The sequence below is a fragment of the Octopus bimaculoides genome, chromosome 7, assembly GCF_001194135.2.
Source record: "Octopus bimaculoides isolate UCB-OBI-ISO-001 chromosome 7, ASM119413v2, whole genome shotgun sequence".
NCBI lineage: Eukaryota > Metazoa > Mollusca > Cephalopoda > Octopoda > Octopodidae > Octopus > Octopus bimaculoides.
This window is the reverse complement of record NC_068987.1, coordinates 73,126,853-73,133,392: the sequence shown is the minus strand read 5'-3', so window position 1 is coordinate 73,133,392 and position 6,540 is coordinate 73,126,853. Positions and strand designations below refer to the sequence as shown.

Sequence of the window (6,540 nt, the reverse complement as noted above, 5' to 3'; positions counted from 1 at the left end):
TAGTTGTCATGGTGGTGGTGATAGTAGTGGTGATGATAGTAGTGGTAGAGGCTACAAGGAGAGAAATGATGGTGACGACGGAGGAAAGTAGAGAAGGGGAAAGAGGTAGCAATATTAGTGGTGGCGACGAAGATAGGATGAGGGGGTGAAATGGAGGGGGAAGAAGCAACGTAATGGTGGGGTGACGAAGGCGATGGTAAGGGTGGAAACGGAGAATGGAAGAGTTGCTATTGTTTAGCCCTAGGAATGCATTGATTGTTGAAAACCTACAGATCAAATACGTTCCAATCGTGACCATCCGGTCTTTTTTAAGGGTATGTAAGACTATATTTATCAAATGTGTCCTTGTAGGCTTGTCAGTGAATTTGAAGGATATTTTGGCTACTATTCTTAGCAGATCGACCAACCAACCACAGAGATTCCACGTTTGTTGTTGCTGTTGTTGTTGTCGGTGGTGGAAACAAAGAAAGGGAGAAGAAACAATGCAGGTGGGAGTGGTGGCGGAGAGTGGAGACAGGGGGAAACAGAGAGGTGGGGTAGAAGGAGAAACAATGCAAGTGGTGGTGGCGACGGTGGGAGGTTGGGGATCGGGGTGAACAGAGAAGGGGAGGAGAAGAAACAATGCAGGTTGTGGCGGTGTAGGTGGTAGCGACGACGACGAAGGGGAGATAGGCGGTAAGAGGGGGGAGGATTGTACTGCTGCTGCTGATGCTGCTGCAGTGAGTCGGTCACGTGGGCCGGTGGTCTGTTTCTCTCTGTTCCATGTTTCTAACTCCACCTTGACGAGTTTATTTAAAAAAAAAACCCTCACGATAACAACTCTTAGAGAAAACAACATTAATTTAGGAAAAAACAAAAAAGACAGCTTTGAATCTTTTGAAAAAGACAGGGCTTTATAAATATATCCACATATAATATATTTTGGTCTATATTTCTCTGTATTATTATTATTACTACAACCGCCGCCGCTGTGCTTTCACTTCTATATCTTCATCGTCGTTTCAGTTAATTATTATTATTATTACTACTACTACAACTATTATTACCACTACTACTACTTCTCACCGAATACAGACTACTACTACTACTACGACAACTACAAATAATACTACAACTACTACTAAAGATAATATTTTCAATTGTGAGTCAACATGTTTTATGTATTATCTATCTATCTATCTATATTATGTTATTTCATTTCATCTTCAATATTGTTCGTTATTTCTCCAGCATTGGCTGTTAAATACCGCCACGCCAGGTTAAAGGTTTATATATATATATATATATATATATATATATATATATATAATGTGTATATATAATGTGTGTGTGCTCCAGTATGGTCTAATGACTAACGCCAGTAAAAAAAAGCATACACGTATATGTGGTTGTATATATATATATATATATATGTATATAACAGATTGTGTGTATATACTTCACATCTTTTAAAGTATCTATTGCTCAATATTCTAAAGTGTGTGTGTGTGTATGTATAATATATGTAAGTATGTGCGGAACCGGGTAAACAGCTATTTAAGAGAAAATCCTTTGCAGTAGACGTGTATATATATGTATGTATATATATATATATATGTATATATTGTATTATATATGCATGTCATGCAACACTGGAAAGAACGTAGTTTCCCTGAAGAAAATCCCTCCATGAAGATATGCAAATATATGTTCTTATCTGTCTCGCCTCGAAGTATGTATAATCAAAATACGTGTATGCGCGCGTGTTAATATTATATCAATCTATGTGTGTATATGAGTGTTAATATAAATGTTTGTGTATTTAAAATGTATGTATGTTTTTTTTCTTGTATTTTGCATATATACGTGATTTATACTCTCTCCGTGGCTGTTATTTTTGGGATTGCATGATGTTCATGCCCTCCCTTTTTCGCCTTCTGAGCTTAGGTAAAGTTACATCAGTCTCCTGAAGCCCCTTTTTTTGTGTGTGTGAAGTGGAGGGTGATAAGTTAAAAGTACCAGACATGTTGTGCAGTTTTTTTTTTCTTTAGCTAACGGCAACCAGAACCCTTGCCAATTGTGTGACCTGGGTACCTGTTTATGATATATATATATATTTATATATATATATATATATGAATAAATAAGCGATTATTATTTTTATTTTGTTATATATTTTAATAATCTGTGTATATATATGTATTCTGTTTCAATGCGTTCGAGTTCGATTCCTGTCCAAGTCGTGGTAGTCTTTTTATCAGCTTCCTCCAACTTACCGACCTACCATGCATGGTTGGTCAGTCTGTTGAAAACAGCAGCGAATTAATTCTACTGTTTTAAAAGGGGGACACCTTGGTTTGGTTTGTTGAATGTTCATTGTACACTACTACACTTTTCTTGAAACAAAAAAAAAAAAAAGAAGAGAAATAGTAATACTTAGGATGGCAATGGTTGGAATTGTAGTTAATCATAAGTCTGCCCGATGAAGTTTGCCTTGGGCTAAACAAAAACAACCGTAACGGAGAAATACCGGTAAGACAAGTGAGTTCGTATAACTCAACTGTGACCGCTCTCATTCATTGAAGCATAACCATGACAAACGGCTATGGCAGAGTCGAATAAAGAAAAGCAACGCATGTACATCCCAACTTCCCACTCTCTATTTCCATTTCCCCTGTGGTCCTGTACATGTTATGGCTGATCGGTTATGTACCATAATACGTTTTTCTTTGAAAGTAGCCCCCCCCCCTCGCCACTTCAACATTAGAATAAACACCTAAATTCCTATAAATTCAGTTAGATTGTCGAGCTTCATTCAGTACCCTGTTTGTAAAATTTACATTAAAAAGAAAAAATTAAAATGTTCAAATTGTTGAACATCCCTTCGATATATTTGTTAGAGAATCTTTTAAAAGTGAAATTAGATATAGTGCATGAGACATTTTTGTGGTTGATCCGAATGATGGAAAATAGTTTTTTTTTTTGTTTTTGTTTTGGATAATGTTATTAATTATATTGAATAACAAGTAATTACAACGAAAAGTTTTTCGTCACTTAAAATTAACAAGACCTACGGAAAGATATTAGTATTTTTACACACATTTAATGAGAAAGTATTCTACTACCCCTTAAATAAAGCAATTAGTGGAAATGCGAAGTTTATCTGAAGTATTGGACGTATTAAATTCCAAACTAGTCTTTCGGTTTACTTATAAATTTGAAGTATTTTTTTTTTTACCTATATGTAAAAGCTATTGTTTGTTCAATTAGTTTACTAAGCTTAATTATGTTACAGAACGTCTGAACGACACGGCATGCTTTATTACGGAGAACCGAATTTTGTCTAAAATAGATTATTACCATAAATGTCTAAATGTGTTTTAAAATGATAGAACCACAAGAAAAATTTCAACAAAACTTTTCGTTTGTCTTTATATCATTACTATTTTATAGTTATTTTCTATGAAAATTTAAGATATGTACCAGTCGGTTTAAACAAACGTTACGCTTCATCAACCGAAAGAAATGGCCTTGTCACATTGTATCGTTGTTATTAAAGTTATTTCCATAGCATCATACGTATGTATATTTTCTTAACATGCTCTCATATGCTGTGTATGCTATGTACATTGTTCGTGTATACACGCTGTCATGCATTTGCACACATTTCATTCACGCTTCGTACATTTATCTACCGTGTGTGTATATATATATATATATATATATATATATAATATACACACACACAAACAAACAAGCGTACACACATCATACATAAAAACTCATTTTCTGCAATACATAGAATATACACTCCGTTTGGCTTTAATTCAGCCTCTATCAGTTTTATCACGATTTATGATCACCGATAGTTCTGGAAATGCTGTGTAGTTTCCATAGAGAAGAGTCAAGTGGACATCGATGACAATATGGTCAGCGGGGACAAACCGATGCTAATGTTATGATGCTGGTGACACGACGACGGAAAATAAAAGCGATGTGTTCAAAGCTAACGGTCAGCTAGCTATTGTCTTGGGACTGTTGTCGTATGCTCTTGTTGTGCAACCGACTTCTAAATTACACTGGTGGAGGAGCAGCCATCAGTCGACATTCAACATATGTCTAAATACTGTTTTCAGTTTTTTTTTTTGTCAACCATATTTATGGTTTCTCTGTCATACTGTCGTTTCGTTCACACATACACTGTTCACTACCGATAAAACCCATGGTTTTGCTGTACTTTTAACCAAAGCGTGATGCATCTAACAGCACATTGTTATATATATATATGTTAACATTCTGACCAAGATTTATTTCGTTGTCTCCATATCGGTCACACTCCAATGATTTAATGCTTCATACAGATTTTACACCTGACAGTAGCATTCCTAATTTCTCTTCTAGTTTTATAGTTTCTCTATCATGACATGATTATTATTGACTATCCACTGTAATAGCTAACTTCAGTCGATGTCCACTTCAAGGCTATTGCAGGGAAAACTGGACCTGACCAGCTGTCCACTATAGTCCGAGACAGCAAGCACGGAGACATCCCTTTACTGAAACCTGACCACTATAGACACTGTCTGTCCGTTGTGATTATTTTTATTCCGTGTCTAGTCTCCATCAACTTCCCTATTGTTGCTCTCTGTCAGTCTGTTAATAGGCTGTGTCATTCCCCCAAACCTCTAATGTATGATTCCACTCTTCACCACCGCATTTTAGGGTTTGTCAGTCCATGCCAACTTCTTTGACGTTCTTCCGCCTGCCCTTCTCCAACACCGACATTATATTAACCTTGCGTTCAAGTGTTTGCGTATATATATATATATATATATATTTCTGTGTGCATGTATGTATATATATATATATACATACATGCGCACACCGAAGTGTGTACATTTGTAAAAGTGCAAAATTGTGCATGTCATTCAGCCGAAACACGACCCAGATGATTCCAACCATATCGTTTTAACTCTTCATCGTGTATGTGTGTTAAAACACACACACACACACACACACACACATTCATTTGCACCTACCTACCCACTCATACATACACTCTCGTTCTCACCCATCCTCTTCTCTCTTTCTCTTTTCTCCTCTATCTCCCTCTACTACTACCATTCGCTTCTCTCTCTCTCCCTCTCTCCTCCTAATCTCTCTGTCCCTCCACCTCACTGACACCAGATGTATATTTCGTTGTCCCTCAATGTGTTATACATAAAACAGCAACCTCCAAAACAGGAGACACACATTGTAAGTAAATCTCTCTTCTTTATTCATGACATTATGTCTTTGTTTTATTTGTCTCCTCTCTCTCTTTCTCTCAACCATATTGTACTGTATCATTTAGACGACTGCATTCACAATCCGGTTTCCATTCCCGCCCGTAGTTTTTCAGTCCACCGATGTCTCGAACATAGTTTTATCTCTCTTTTCTTTCTTTGGTAGGGTAGTGATGCTCAGACTTAGATGTTCATTATAGTTGTTGTTAGTTTGCCTCTCATCGCACTGGAGGTCGATAGTATGAGTTTGAGTAAATGCCGAGGAGTCAATTCAATTTTCTATGCCAGTTGCCCTTATACATGTGTCGATGTGATAAATCATATTTCTGAGGACGATGTATCACAGAAACAAGCAGAAAGAGAGGGAGATGCGATGGTCAGTATTTCGTCCTTGTACGTTCTGAGTTCAAACCTGGGTGGTTGATAAAAGATATAAGCAGTCGAGTATTTGTGGTTCAGCCTACAATCCTGAAAATTTCTATCCGTGATCCTGTTATTGAAGGGGTTTTCTTGTCTTGAGACTCAATCACACATGTTTATACCGTTGTTACCACTCCTCCCCTTTACAATCATCCGATTTTAATGTAACCATCCTCACGTAGACTTTTTTTGTAACCTGTCCTTGTAATGTCGGTGTATTTGTCACCGACCCGCCGAGGTTAACTTCGACTTACGGGGTCGATGGAATGAAGTACTTATCAGTCAAGTACTAACTCCTTTCCCCGCAAAATTGTTTAACCTTATGCACAAATCAGAAATCATTATTCTTTGTGTCGATTAATCGAACCAGATGTTTTGCAATATCAAATTCGCTACTTCACTACCTCATTCTATTGAAGGTGATAGGATAAATACTGGTGCAGTTGGGGGGGAAATTTCGATTCATTTATAATCAATGTGTCTATCTACTTTTCTAAAAAAAACAACAAAACAACCAACTAATCTTGTAATTTGTAAAACGAACAAAAATTAATAAAAAGTGTCTCGGAAATGGCATCCGGGGAAAAGCATGAACGTAACTACGTCCAAAATGCGTTTGGTCGTCAAAATTTATTGTACTTTCTGTGGGGAAGTCAGACCCATCCTACGTCGACTAAGAAAGGATGGGTTTTTTTTTTCCTCTCTGAATATGATCAAAGGCGTTCCAGCCAGGACAGACCTGTTTTTACCCCCCCCCCCCAACCTGAGTTTGACGGGCGGAAGTCTTGCCCTTCTTTGGTTTAAATCTGAAGATTTGGCTAATATTTCTTTCTAGAAAGCTTTGCAACCCCAATAA

General features: G+C 37.0%; 1 protein-coding gene across 9 annotated transcripts in view; it reads left to right on the top strand.

Annotated features, from left to right (window-relative positions):
* The first annotated feature begins 201 nt into the window (after positions 1-201).
* LOC106882371 (stearoyl-CoA desaturase 5) overlaps positions 202-6,540 on the top strand; it is a 136,656-nt gene continuing 130,317 nt past the window's right edge. For 2 of the 9 annotated variants that reach the window (XM_052969747.1, XM_052969743.1), the window contains exon 1: positions 665-1,141. The gene's annotated coding sequence lies outside the window, so the exon portion shown is untranslated. Of the gene's footprint in view, positions 315-664; positions 1,142-5,119; positions 5,236-6,540 lie in introns of those variants that run through there. The other 7 variants (XM_014933028.2, XM_014933024.2, XM_052969750.1 and 4 more) reach the window with 6 other exon arrangements.